The sequence below is a fragment of the Medicago sativa genome, chromosome 7, assembly GCF_051527215.1.
Source record: "Medicago sativa cultivar Bolivia chromosome 7, Bolivia_mono, whole genome shotgun sequence".
NCBI lineage: Eukaryota > Viridiplantae > Streptophyta > Magnoliopsida > Fabales > Fabaceae > Medicago > Medicago sativa.
In genome coordinates this window covers 62,751,725-62,765,874 of record NC_140755.1, presented here as the reverse complement: position 1 = coordinate 62,765,874, position 14,150 = coordinate 62,751,725, and the positions used below count along the sequence as shown (strand labels likewise).

The window sequence follows — 14,150 nt, the reverse complement described above, 5'->3', positions numbered from 1 at the left end:
ATATTTCCGAAGTTGTGACACTTGGAATACACATTTAAGGTTTGAATGTGACGGCGGTAAGACCACCCGATAGGCTACTTCTCCAACTCTCTTGGTAATCTGATAGGGACCAATGAATCGAGGCGTAAGTTTATTCCACCTCAACGCGCGACCAATACCCGTCGTCGAAGTGACCTTCAAAAATACATTTTCTCCCTCTTGGAATTCTAATGGCTTCCTCCGCATGTCATGATAAATTTTTTGTCTACTTTGAGATGCTTTCATATTCTCTTTAATCATTTTAAACTTCTCGGTGGTTTGCTCTACAATCTCTGGTGCCAAACAACACTCTCTCCGGTCTCATACAAACACAACATGGTTCGCCACCTCCTTCCGTATAGGGCTTCGAAAGGCGCTACTCCGATGCTAGAAATTAAAGGCGCTAAATTAGCATATTATTGAACCATAGTATTATCAACTTCATCGTGTAGATTTTGAAAACACCAATCCAGCCAATAAAGTTGTGACTATATGAGGAAGTCGACAACTATCAGCAGGAACAATGCATTTAATTATTACTCAATGAATACAATTCACATTCTGCATGTATATTATTAATATTGTACAGACAGTTTCTTTCATATCCCCACTTGCCTGGAATGCTCAGCACATGGCATTTGTATTGTGAGAAATACAATGCAAGGTCACCCAAAGTTTCTAGCTTGACAAAACTCATCGTTGAGAAGTCTATCCTGTAGACATCCAATAATTTATTATGGTTAAAATAAACCACAAGAAGCTTCACATCACAACTATGTAACATAGGCAAAAAGGATGGTCCATTGGGCGAATTTTTCAGTTCTAGAAATTTCAAACCTGTGGAGTTCAGACTAAGTACACCTATCTCAACCTTGTCAGTGAGAACATAAATAGTATTATGCAAAACAACAAAGTCCAGAACAATCATTAGATTTCTGCTTTTGGAATAAGTAACCACACTAGAATATCGTGACTGATAAACATGCAAACTACTTGAGATTATGCAATAAGCCTCTATGACAAATTCATCTGAACCTTTGACAAAAGTAAGTAATACTCGAGAACCATAACGAAAAAAATAATATTTAATAGCTGAGGTGTCAATGATCATTTGTTTTCTTATAAATGGATTCATTAATTGTAGTTTATTGGCACCTTTCATGATGAGATATCCACCACACGAACTCAGATAGGATAATACCAAAAAATATCTCATCTTAGCGTGGTAAGCTCGTTTTTTGGGTATGCTATAAAAAGAACAAAATTTTTTTGCATATGAAGTTGTTTGAACAAGTTGTGGAGATTGTGATACCATGAAACTTCTCCAATAAATTTTTTGAACTCTCCTCCACTCCTTGCCAACACCAGAAAATTGAAATAGATCGTCATAATCTAGTTTTTGAGATATGGTATCAAGAACATTATCCGAAAGTTGGCTGAAATCAACAACACTTTTCTTTTCTCTACCTGAAACAATAATAATGCTAGGTTATTCCCGATGTCAAAGAATGCATATGTTTTTATTCATTTAATTAATAATATCATAGAAAAATATGAGATAAGGAAATATATATTTGCAAACATTACTATAATCCAAGAAAGATATTTTCTTAAAGAGAAGGCAACCATTTAACCACAATGAAAAACAATGGTGTCTCTGAAGCTTCTCATTGAGTGTATTTCGGATAATGTTCTTGATACCATCTGGAAAACTAGATTTTGACAATCTATTTCAATTTTCTGGTGTTTGCAAGGGAGTGGAGAATAGTTCAAAAAATTTATTGCAAAAGTTTCATGGTATCAGAATCACCATTACTTGTTCAAACAACTTCATATGCAAAGAAATTTTGTTCTTTTTATAGCATATCTGAAAAACAAACTTACCACAATTATTCAATCTGAGTTCGTCTAGTGGATATCTCATCATGAATGGTGCCAATAAACCACAATTAATGAATCCATTTATAAGAAAACAAATGATCATTCACACGTCAGCTATTGAAGATTATTTTTTTCGTTACGGTTCTCGAGTATTACTTACTTTTGTCAAAGGTTCAAATGAATTTTTCATAGAGGCTCATTGCATAAGCTCTAGTAGTTTGCATGTTTATCAGTCTCGATATTCTAGTTGGGTTACTTATTCCAAAAGCGGAAATCCGTGGATTGTTTTGGACTTTGTTTTTTTGCATAATAGTATTTAAGTTCTCACTAACAAGGTTGAGATAGGTGTACCAGTCTGAACTCTACAAGTTTGAAATTTCTAGAACTTAAAATTCGCCCAATGGACCATCCTTTTTGCCTATGTTACTTAGTTATGATGGGAAGGTTCATGTGGTTTTCTTTAAACAGAATAAATTATTGGATGTCTAGAGGATAGACTTCTCAACGATGAGTTATGTCAAGCTACAAACTTTGGGTGACCTTGCATTGTTTTTCTCACAACACAAATGCCATGTGCTAAGCAATCCAGGCAAGAGGGGATATGAATGAAATTGTGTGTACAATATTAATACTATACATGCAGAATGTGAAATGTATTCATGGAGTAATAATTAAATGCATTGTTCATGCTGATAGGTGTTGACTTCCTCGTAGATCACAACTTTATTGGCTGGATTGGTGTTTTCAAAATCAACACGATGAAGTTGATTATTCTCTGGTTCAATAATATGTTAATTTAGCACCATGCAAGCAGCTTGTTACTCTCCTATGTCATGGACTCTAAATTTTCATTATCTTTTCTCAAATTATGTGGCTCTAGATGACTTATGAACTCGGTGAATTTTTTGTCTATCTTATATTATCTCTAAAGTTTTAAGGCTTGAAATGGCCATATGATTATATTTCATAAGATTCGTTTGAGTGTCTTGTTTTAATATTTGAAATATATGTGTTAATGTAATCTGAGAAGAGATGTAGTTTGGGTTTGGAAATGCAATTGTCTACACATGCATCCTCACTGCAATATGGAATGGTGTTCTTGTTTATAGATTCATTAGGTCATGCGTCGTTAGTCCAACTTGTCAAGGTCATGTTGCTTGCTATTCAGACACTTTTCATGTAATTCAGTTGGTTTGTGATCCTTTGAATGTTTTTCATACGTTTGGCAACTTGATCAGATTGATTAAGAAATTATTGAGTGGGTATTGGTACATTGAGTTGCTTCAAAACCTCCAAGAAGGTAACTTTGCTGCTGATTGTTTGGGTAGGTTGGATGCAGGGGTGGCCTTGAGAATGGGCAGGGTGGGTGGCTGCCCAGTGCCCAATACTTCCAAGGGGTACTGAAATTATGATTTTTACTTAGTAGTTAGTATTATTCACATGTATTTCTTTTTCACTTGCTTTGATTTATTCAACAAAAAAATATTTGATGTTAAGTAATTATTTATTTGGATAATGATATATTTGATGTATTTTAAAATATGAGAGTTAAGTCAAAGGAAAAGAACGCCCAATCACACATGTCCGATTTAGGCAAGCTTTGTACCCCAAGAAAGAGTCTTGGACCCCAAGGTTCGGTGATCATAATTTCAAGCAATTTTCTTTCCCGAAATTTGATTAATCTCCAAAAATGGGGTTTTAATTCTCCTATAAATTGTTGAAATACATTGCTGAAATTGTCTACAAATTAAATTATTCCTTTTCTTTCAAGGTCAAAACTTGCATTGCAATTTTACTACATCAAGGTACGTCCCTTTTTCATTGTCTTCGTGTTACACTTTTTCATTATTCCAAATCAATCCATGGAGGCTGTCTAATTCGGAAATACTTTTAGTTGGCAATGGCATGTTACAAAGTTTCAGAATGTCTTTTAACCTTTCATGATATTTCATGATAAAGGGTAACCAAGCCTGTAAAGCCATGAATTGATGTTCCAAAGAAGGAGGGAATTGAACTGAGTAGCAAAAGGTCCTGACAGAGATTAAGCACCATAATTATTGTAGCTTCCATAACTCTGATCCAATTGTTTTGTTCCACTGTTGTGATATAATAGCAACTGATTGCATTGTAATCTGGTTTGAAGCAAATCTGACACTAAACTAGACCATATGTGGAGACTGTTGTTTAGGTCCCTAATTTAGACCATATGTGGTGGTTAGTTTTTTTTTTAAACTACTGTTGTTCTGTATGTTGTTTTCTTTTATTAGATAATGTTAGAATGTGCTGCATGTTCTAGATTTCTCTAGAATAGTTTAGTAGTTTTAGAATTAATTAATACTACACATGTAGTAGGAAATGTCATGAAGAGTCTAGAAAGAACTATCTAGAACATGACATTCACGCCTATAAATAGGCAAGCATGTACTCATTTGTAATCCAATCCAATCAATCCAATTTGGAGAGCAATACAATATATTCTTGCTCCAAGTCCTCACACTACTTACTACTATATTTCAACTATCAACTAAAGCCCTCTTCACTATCCAACTACTCTTTAAACTATAACTACTACCTAAACTACTAACAGTGGCATCAGAGCTACGTTCGATCATATATTGGGCGTAGAAAATTTATCCACCTAAATTCCAACCAAACCCTCCTTATATTCTACACAATTTCTAAACTTTTCCCTAAGACATGGCTAATACCATTCAACCATCATCTATGACTATCCCTACTTTCAATGGTGAAAACTATGATTTTTGGAGCATTAAAATGAAGACATTTTTTTGCTCTCAAGATTTATGGGAGATTGTAGATGAAGGATTTACTATTCCCGTAGACATTTCAACTCTCAATGCAGCTCAGAAAAAGGATTTGAAGGAAAATAAGCAGAAAGATGCAAAGGCATTGTTCTTTCTGCAACAAGCGGTAGCAAACAATATCTTTCCAAGAATAATGGGAGCTACAAGTGCCAAAGATGCTTGTGGTACACTAAAGGAGGAGTTTGAAGGAAGTGACAAGGTACGTGCCATTAAACTTTAGACTCTAAGACGTGAGTTTGAGTTATTAAAAATGAAAGAGTCTGAGACCATAAAAGAATATTATACCAAGATAAAAGAACTAGTGAGTCAAATGAAAACTTACGGGGATAGTATTCTCGACAAAAGAATTGTTGAGAAAATTCTAATTTCTATTCCTCGTAAGTATGATGCAATTGTTACTACGATTGAGCAAACCAAAGATCTGGCAACTTTGTCAGTGATAGAATTAATAGGCTCACTAGAAGCTTATGAGCAAAGATTGAGTAGGCATGATGATGATACAGTTGAATATGCCTTTCAATCAAAGCTTAAATTACGGTCTCAAAATAAAGGATTTGGAGGAAACAAGAAAAGTGGAGAAAATTCTAGAAACAAAGATTTTTCTAGAAATTTCTCAAAGAAAAATCAAGATGATTATCCTCCATGTGGCATATGCAAGAGGACCAATCATGCCGAGAAATATTGTTGATGGCGCGGAAAACAACAATGTGGATACTGTAAGAAATTCGAACATGTGGAGAAGGACTGCTACAGCAAAAATAAGCATCAAGCAAACTTCACTGAAGAGCATGAGTGTGAGAAGGACCAACGTGACTATGACCAACATCTTTTTTATGCCACACAAGATTCCAATGACGAATTGAGTAGAAATTGGTACGTGGATAGTGGTTGTAGCAATCACATGGCCAAAGATGCGAGCATCTTCAAGGATATTGATGACTCTGTCAAAGCAAAGGTTCGACTAGGAAACGGCTCAGTTGTGGGCAAAGGCACTGTGATGGTGGAGACTAAGAAAGGTACGAGGTTTATCAAAGACGTCTTGCTAGTTCCCAATCTTAAAGAAAATCTTATGAGTATTGGTCAAATGTTAGAGAAAAGATATACTATACACTTTGAAGGAGACACATGCTCAATATATGACAACAATCACAAAAGGCAAGAGATAGCCAAAATAAAAATGGAAAAAAGAAATAGAAGCTTTCCAATAAGCTTCAAATATACTACTAACATTGCCTTCAAAGTTCAAGTTGATGATTCATGGCTATGGCATCGAAGATTTGGTCACTTTAACACTCAAGCATTGAAGATGTTATATCAGAAGAATATGATGAGAGATCTCCCACACTTGAAGGAAAATAATGAAGCTTGTGAAGGATGTCTTCTTGGAAAGCAACATCGATTGACATTTCCAACAGGAGAAACTTGGAGAGTTGAGGAGTTATTGGAGTTGATACACACAAATGTTTGTGGACCGATGAGGACACCCTCACTCCACAACAATAGGTATTTCATCCTCTTCATTGATGATTTCTCTAGAATGACTTGGGTCTACTTTATGAAAGAAAAATCAGAAGTTTTTGGAATATTTAAAAAGTTTAAGACCTTTGTCGAAAAACAAAGCGGAAAATGTATTAAAGTTCTCAGAAGTGATCGTGGCAAAGAGTACAACTCCCATGAGTTTGATAAGTTTTGTGAAGATGAAGGCATCGAGCGACAACTAACAGTCGCATATTCTCCACAACAAAATGGTGTGCCAGAGAGGAAGAATCGCACAGTCATGGAGATGGCTCGATCGATGATAAAAGATAAAGGATTGCCTAATACATTTGGGCTGAAGCAGTTTACACTGCTGTCTACATACTCAACAGATGACCAACCAAAGCAGTCAATGACAAAACTCCAATTGAGGCTTGGTGTGGCAAAAAACCATCAGCTAAGCATCTAAGAGTTTTTGGATCTATTTGCTACATACATGTTACTGCTCAAAAGAGACATAAGTTAGAAGACAAGAGCATACGTGGAATATTCTTGGGATATAGCACACAATCAAAAGGTTATAGAGTCTATAACTTACAAACAAAGAAGCTCATTGTCAGCCGAGATGTCAATGTTGATGAAAATGCTAGCTGGAAGACATAACAGGAACAACTGAAGAACCAGGTACGCCACCTTCACCTCCTCAACCGGAAACTTCTTCACCAGGATCTACTCCAACAAAGTAAGATCATTGGTGGATATACATGAAACTTGCAACTTGGCCATGCTTGAGCCTGAAAACTATGATGTGGCGTCAAAACAAGAAGTATGGGTCAAGGCAATGCAAGATGAGATTAAAATGATCGAGAAGAATAATCCTTGGGAGCTTGTTGATTGTCCACATGGAAAAGACATAATTGGAGTTAAATGGGTTTATAAGACAAAGTTTAATCCCGATGGCTCAATACAGAAACACAAGGCTAGACTAGTCGCAAAAGGTTACTCGCAACAACCTGGAGTCGACTATAATGAGACATTTGCCCCGGTTGCTCGCCTAGACACTATTAGAGCCTTAATAGCTCTTGCTGCACAAAAACGGTGGAGCATATACCAACTAGATGTGAAATCAGCTTTTCTAAATGGCGTACTTGAGGAAGAGATTTATGTGGAGCAGCCACAAGGATTTGTAGTCAAAGGAAATGAAGGCAAAGTTTTGAGACTAAGAAAAGCTTTATATGGCCTAAAGCAAGCCCCTCGAGCATGGTATAGTAGAATTGATCAGTACTTTAAGGATCGAGGATTCAGGAGGAGCAAGAGTGAGCCAACATTATACATCAAGACTCAAGGTCAGCATGATACTCTCATTGTCTCCTTATATGTTGATGATCTTATCTTCACTGGAAACAATATGAAAATGATAGCTGGATTCAAAGAAGACATGATGAACACATTTGAGATGACCGACCTTGGCTTAATGGATTACTTCCTCGGCATAGAGGTAAAACAACAACAAGAAGGTATATTTATCTGCCAAAAGAAATACACTGAAGGACTATTGAAGAAGTTCAAGATGAATGATTGCAAGCCAGTCACTACTCCATTAGGAACAAATGAAAAGCTACAAAAGGATGATGGATCCCTAGAAGTTGATGCATCACACTATAGAAGTTTGATCGGGAGTCTACTATATCTTACTGCCACGAGACCATACATCATGTTCGCTACAAGTCTCCTATCAAGGTTCATGCAGAAACCAAGTCAAATTCACTTTGGAGTTGGTAAAAGAGTTCTAAGATACTTGCAAGGCACAAAGGAGTATGGCATATGGTATAAACCCAAGAGCAACTCAAAGTTGCTTGGCTACACTGACAGTGATTGGGCAGGATCAGTAGATGACATGAAGAGCACATCAGGTTATGCCTTCTCACTAGGATCAGGATTTTTCTCATGGGCGTCAAAGAAGCAGGCTACAGTTGCATAATCCACAGCAGAGAGTACATTGCAGCAGCTGAAGCTACAAGTCAAGCTATATGGCTTCGAAGAATACTTGAAGAAATGGGTGAAATACAAGATGAGTCTTCCATAATCTACTGTGATAATAAATCTACAATTGCAATCACAAAGAATCCAGTGCATCACAGTAGAACAAAACACATAACAATCAAATATCACTTTATCAGAGAAGCTGAAGCGACTAAACAGATCCAGCTCGAGTATTGCACTACAGAAGACCAAATTGCAGACATATTCACAAAGGCTTTACCACGATCAAGATTTGAGCTACTATGAACTATGCTTGGAGTTACCGAAATATGCATCAAGGAGGAGTGTTAGAATGTGCTGCATATTTCTAGAATTCTCTAGAATGCATTAGTAACCTATAGAATGTTATAGAATGATATGCCTACATTTCTCTAGAATAGTTTAGTAGTTTTAGAATTAATTAATACTACACATGTAGTAGGAAATGTCATGAAGAGTCTAGAAATAACTATCTAGAACATGACATTCACACCTATAAATAGGCAAGCATGTACTCATTTGTAATCCAATCCAATCAATCCAATTTGGAGAGCAATACAATATATTCTTGCTCCAAGTCCTCACACTACTTGCTACTATATTTCAACTATCAACTAAAGCCTTCTTCACTATCCAACTACACTCTAAACTATAACTACTACCTAAACTACTAATAGATAACAACATCCTAGAAGAGCTTAGTCTTGCCGATAAATTTTGTTCCGATGAACTTTTGTATTTAAGTAAGTTCTTATCTAGTGATATAATTATTTCAATTTATATTCATTCATTTACTTCGTTTCATAGTGTGACTATTTCCTTTATTTCAAAACTTTGTTATAGATATGCTGAATTAAGGAACTGATCATATTACCATGTTTAGAACTCAGTTATCTATGTATATTTTATGTGTATAGTAATGTTTTTGCAAATCAGTTATGTTTAGAACCCAATGTTTTAGAAGTGAGACTTATTTTATTTCTATACCTGAAAATGATATACTGCTATTGAATTTTATTAATATACCCTTGTGTCACCTACGGTTTACCCTTGTATATATTATTGCATTATGGTCGATAGAAACTTAATTATTTATTTTTTAAGTACCACAAAGGGATATGACTTCACTATTTAGAATTAGGCATTCGCTTTCTTTTTCGAATTGTAGATCTACAAGCTCAACTCTGAGTAAATCCAGCGTTATTGATTGTACATGTCGTGATGGTGGGATGAAAGAGGCTTATTGGAGCTGCATTCTCTTAGGCCATCATATATGTTCTAGTTAAGACATTAATGGCCCTCTTGATGTTTATTTAGACTTTCGTTGGAAACATTTGTATTTTGTAGTAACTTATTGCATAATAACTACTCCCTCCGGTCTCAAATGTACGAAACTTTTCACTTTTTAGATTCATTCCATAAATGACGTATGTGGTCTATATTATAAACCACATACATCATTTATTGAATGAATCTAAAAAGTGAAAAGTTCTTACATTTGAGACCGGAGGGAGTATGTTTTGGGTTATTAGATCCTTATTGTGGCGGTGGTTGATGAAACAAATTTGGTGGTGGAGAAATTAGCGTTATGGTGATGGTGAGTCGAGAAGAGAGAAGGAACGTGAGTGAAAAGAATGTGGTTGAATTTGGGATTTGCAGATTTTTTTTATTTGTTTTCCATTCAGGTAAGTGTAGCCACTCATGTGTCAAATATTTGATCTAAAGTTCACTGATATTACAAAATTGCCACCGCGTTTATCTTTCTCTTCAGGCATTAATTCCACTGATGTGAAAACTCTTCCTTATCAATTTTTCCCCACAGGCAATTCCTCAACAGATGTGAAAACCTTCGTTATCTATTTTTCCCCTCCGGTATATACTCCCTGATGTGAAAACCATGATGTTAAATGTATATTTTCTAGTAGTGCGAGTCGAACAACATATAGCTCAAGTTCAGCTCAATTAGTTGACGAACTTAATTTTCAGCTCAAGTTCGGCTCATTTGGTTCATGAACCAAGTTCAATGAATCAATTGTCGAATCGAATTACGAACTTTAATCGAGTTGGTTCGATTCATTGCCATCCCTAGTTCCTAGTAGTTAGTTCCCTCCTTAGATTTTTGATTGAATTGTGAGAAAACTTGAATTTAGATTTTCCCTGTATGATATGTTGTGTTGAAGGTGTTCTTGGCTTGACTTACATGCTTAAAATGTTGATTTTTGAGTTAATAGTGTTGGTTGGTCATTTTGATATGATTGGGGAAGAAAAGTGCTTTTAGAATGCTGAAAAACTGAAATATAGGCTGAGGTAATCAATTACATGCTATTGGTAATCAATTACCAGTGTGAATTATGCAATATTGAGGCATTTGATAATTGATTACCCATCTATTGTAATTGATTACCAGCCTTTAAAAATTCAAATTTTGATGTCCGACTACATAATTTCCTTTCTAACGTGTCCCAAACCTTCCCTAAACTTGTCATCAACACCAAATGAGTCCCTTAAAGGTAAACCAAGTTAAGGATATGATTAAAACTTGACATATCATGAGAGTGAGTAAATCATACGTTAAATTGTTATCGTTTGGGTAGTTTATTAACCCTAATAAATAGGAGTTTTAATTATGAGACTTCGATTTAGATAATTGAATCTAGTTACCACAGAATAATTGAAACATATTAGATATATGTTATAGAACAAAACAATGAAATAATATGTGTCCCTCGCATGCTCCAGATTAGTCTGGATGAGTTTTACCGTAGTTGGTATACCACATGTAGTTAGAGGAGTCTGTCATTAGCATGAGAAGATAGGTATTTATCTGGTTAGTAGTGGGATGTTGTTGGGGTTACTTCACCTGGTGCATTCCATAAAACGAACTTAGAGAACTTGTTTATAAAATCTAACATATAAACTACGGATTCTGATATGTTTATGACAAATTAATATGAAATATGTTAGAGTCACAGATTGTGGTTCTAGGTTTCCCCTTCACCACTAATAACCTAGGATATGTGGAGCTCACAGAGACATTCTGTTGAAGTAGATAAAATAGTCACAAGGAAGGGGGTGTTTGAATTGTGACCCTTTAAAAATGAACCTGTAACTTAAAAAATAATTCTCAAGTGGAAACTTGGAATGGTTAAGTTAATAGCAGACTTCAGAACGTTCTGATGTCTGAGTGCAAAAACAGTTTTAACAAAGTAACTGTGTTTGTGTGTGTTTGTGTTTGCAGTAAGTAAAGAGTATAAGGAAGAAGGAAAGAACACACAGAGATTTATAGTAGTTCACCCAATGTGGGCTAGTCTACTCCTCAAAGTTTTGTGAGATTTTCCACTATGATGCTTGAGATAACCTCTCAAATCCTGCACCTTACAATCTGTGTTCACCTGAACACTTACAATCTTGTATTCTCTAAGCCTCAGCAGGCTTGCACCTTGTTGCTAAGTTAACCACTTAGACTTTTACAACTCTTGCTCAAGCTAACACTTTAGTACCCCTTGTTATACCCTAATTTTGGACCTAAAAATACTAGTCAATTTTTCTTTTCTTGCATTATAAGTCATTTGAACTGTCTCTGATCAATTGCATCTTTCTCTGCATTTTATTTCAATGTTATTTGCAAAATTCACATGCAAGGGCATTTTAGTCATTTCCTATGTCAAATTTCTCTCAGTCTTTCAAAAATTTGTTTAACTCCTTTCAAATAGGTTGAATAAGTCTTTGTTTCATTCTATGTCAAAATCCAGTTCAAAATTTGCATTCGAAGTCATTTTGAGTCAGTTTTGCCCCTGGGGGCATTTTAGTCATTTCAAGTGTCAAGTCACTGCTTTAATCCTACAAATTGTCTCTGAGTCTTTTAACTTTGTTTGTATAGGCTCTTGCTTCATTTTCCTGTTAAAAATCCATTTTAAATTTGCATCTGAGTCACTTTTAGTCGTTTTAGCCCCCAGGGGCATTTTGGTCATTTCACACGAAATTTCGGCAGAGAGGTACTTTAAAGTACCTCATTTAGGCCATTGGTTCGTTTTAGTCCGCTTTGTCAAATTTTAATCGTTTCACTTTACGTTTATTTCCAAATTACGTTTTTTACCAATTTTATTATTAATTACTTTTAAAGTCCTTTTTTTGTCATTTTTTACATCTCAGTCCTTTATTTTTGGTTATTTGCAATTTGGTCCAAAATTTGTTAAAGTCCAGTGCCACGTGTCTTTTTTCCATTGGTCCAGTTTGTTAAGTCCAGTGCCACATGTCATGTCCATATTGGTCCAGAAGCTACACATGGCAGCCTATAAAAGGCTCCAATCATTGCCATTCCATTCAGATGCTAACAACTCAGCAAAAAAATCACCAACACATCACAATTTCTCTCTCCATCCAAAACAAATCAAAACCGTAACAAACTCTGAAAATCTCAAGAACAATGATGAACAAGTTCATCATCTCAAAACCCTAACTGTCCAGAATCTCAGAAATTCATATCAAACCAGTACCAATCCAACACCAAATCATCAATTCACATCGAATTCCAGGTCAATATTTCACAAATTCACGCTAATTTTCCTCAGATTTCGCAAGAATACGAATTCAACACACAACAGAATCCAACAATTTCAACAAGTTTGAAGCAAGATTCTCAGAGATTTCTTACGAAATCATCATCATCGAATCCATTAACTCTGCAATTCCAGCGCAATTTCGCCATTAGATTGACGAATTGCACGATCACAGAGAAATTTGGGAGAGAAGAAGAAGGAACAAAGAAGATTCGAATCAGAGAAAGAGAAGAGGAAGTTCATTGATTCAGTTCAACAAATCATTCACCAGAAGCTCAAAGGAAATACTCACGAAGATCCTCGTCACATCATCGCTTGAATCTCCAGGTAAACTCTCAAAAACCTTCTCGTTTTGGTTTCAAATCATCATCGAAGGCTTATAAGCATGTATAAACGGTGAATCAAAGCAGAATGTCCAAAAAGATTCGAAAAGATTTGAAACCGAAACCCTAGAAATGCAGTCTGTGAAGATCCACCGTTTATTTCGCAAATTCAAGTGCATAATCGTAATCAGTGAGAAAAATAGCGTAGTTTAGGGTTTCAGTTCAAGGTGTTACGAAAATCTTTGAAAATCTGAAGAACCTTAGGATTCGAACCTAGATCTACTCCGATCTAAACCTTCTTTGCGAAAAATAGTTTCAAAACCGTAAAGAGGAAGAGAAGACGAGTTCAAGGATGTAAAAAGCTTTGAAAAACTCCACCGGTACGGCGGCGCCACCGGCGGACCACCGTACCGGCATGTTTGAACTCGCCGGAAGAAGATCGGAGAAGAAGACTCGTTGTTGCAGAGCTTCTCTCTCTAACTCATGTTAGAGAGAGAAGTATATGTGTATTATGTCTCTCTCTCTCTGCAAACTGCTTATATATCATGCCTTTGATCCCACGCGCGCGCTTGTTGTGTTCGTTCTGTGCTCCTTCATGTTTAGGCCGTTAGATCTGTCTTGTTGTGAGTTGTATGGTCCTGATGCGTGCTTGATTTGATCCACTTTGCTTTGTGCGTCTTCAGCCCTTGGATCTTGGTCAAAATTGGACCTGGATCAATCTAAAGGCTGTAAAGCCAATGGATGATCCAGGATCCATCAAAGACCATGGGCCTGGGTCTCTGTTGCTGAATTTCATTTTTCTTCCCTTTTTCTTACTATTTGCACCATGTTGCATGTTTTTTACACCTTCTGCATGTTAAAATTCCTTTAAGAAGCTCCAAATAAATTTCCATAGGCTCTTGATGATATTCTTGGTGTTTTCATGACATTTTTACATGATAAAATTGACAAAAAATATGCATAGCATTTTTTCTTATTTTTACTAAGAATTAGCAATTTTCTTGTAATTTTTAGCTTAAAAAACCTTTAAAAATTTCCAAAAAATT

The 14,150-nt window shown here is 35.8% G+C and overlaps 2 pseudogenes; one reads left to right on the top strand and one right to left on the bottom strand.

Annotated features, from left to right (window-relative positions):
- Positions 1-434: 434 nt before the first annotated feature.
- Positions 435-10,609, bottom strand: LOC146907501 (uncharacterized; annotated as a pseudogene).
- LOC146907502 (uncharacterized) lies at positions 1,707-2,686 on the top strand (annotated as a pseudogene).
- Positions 10,610-14,150: the final 3,541 nt, after the last annotated feature.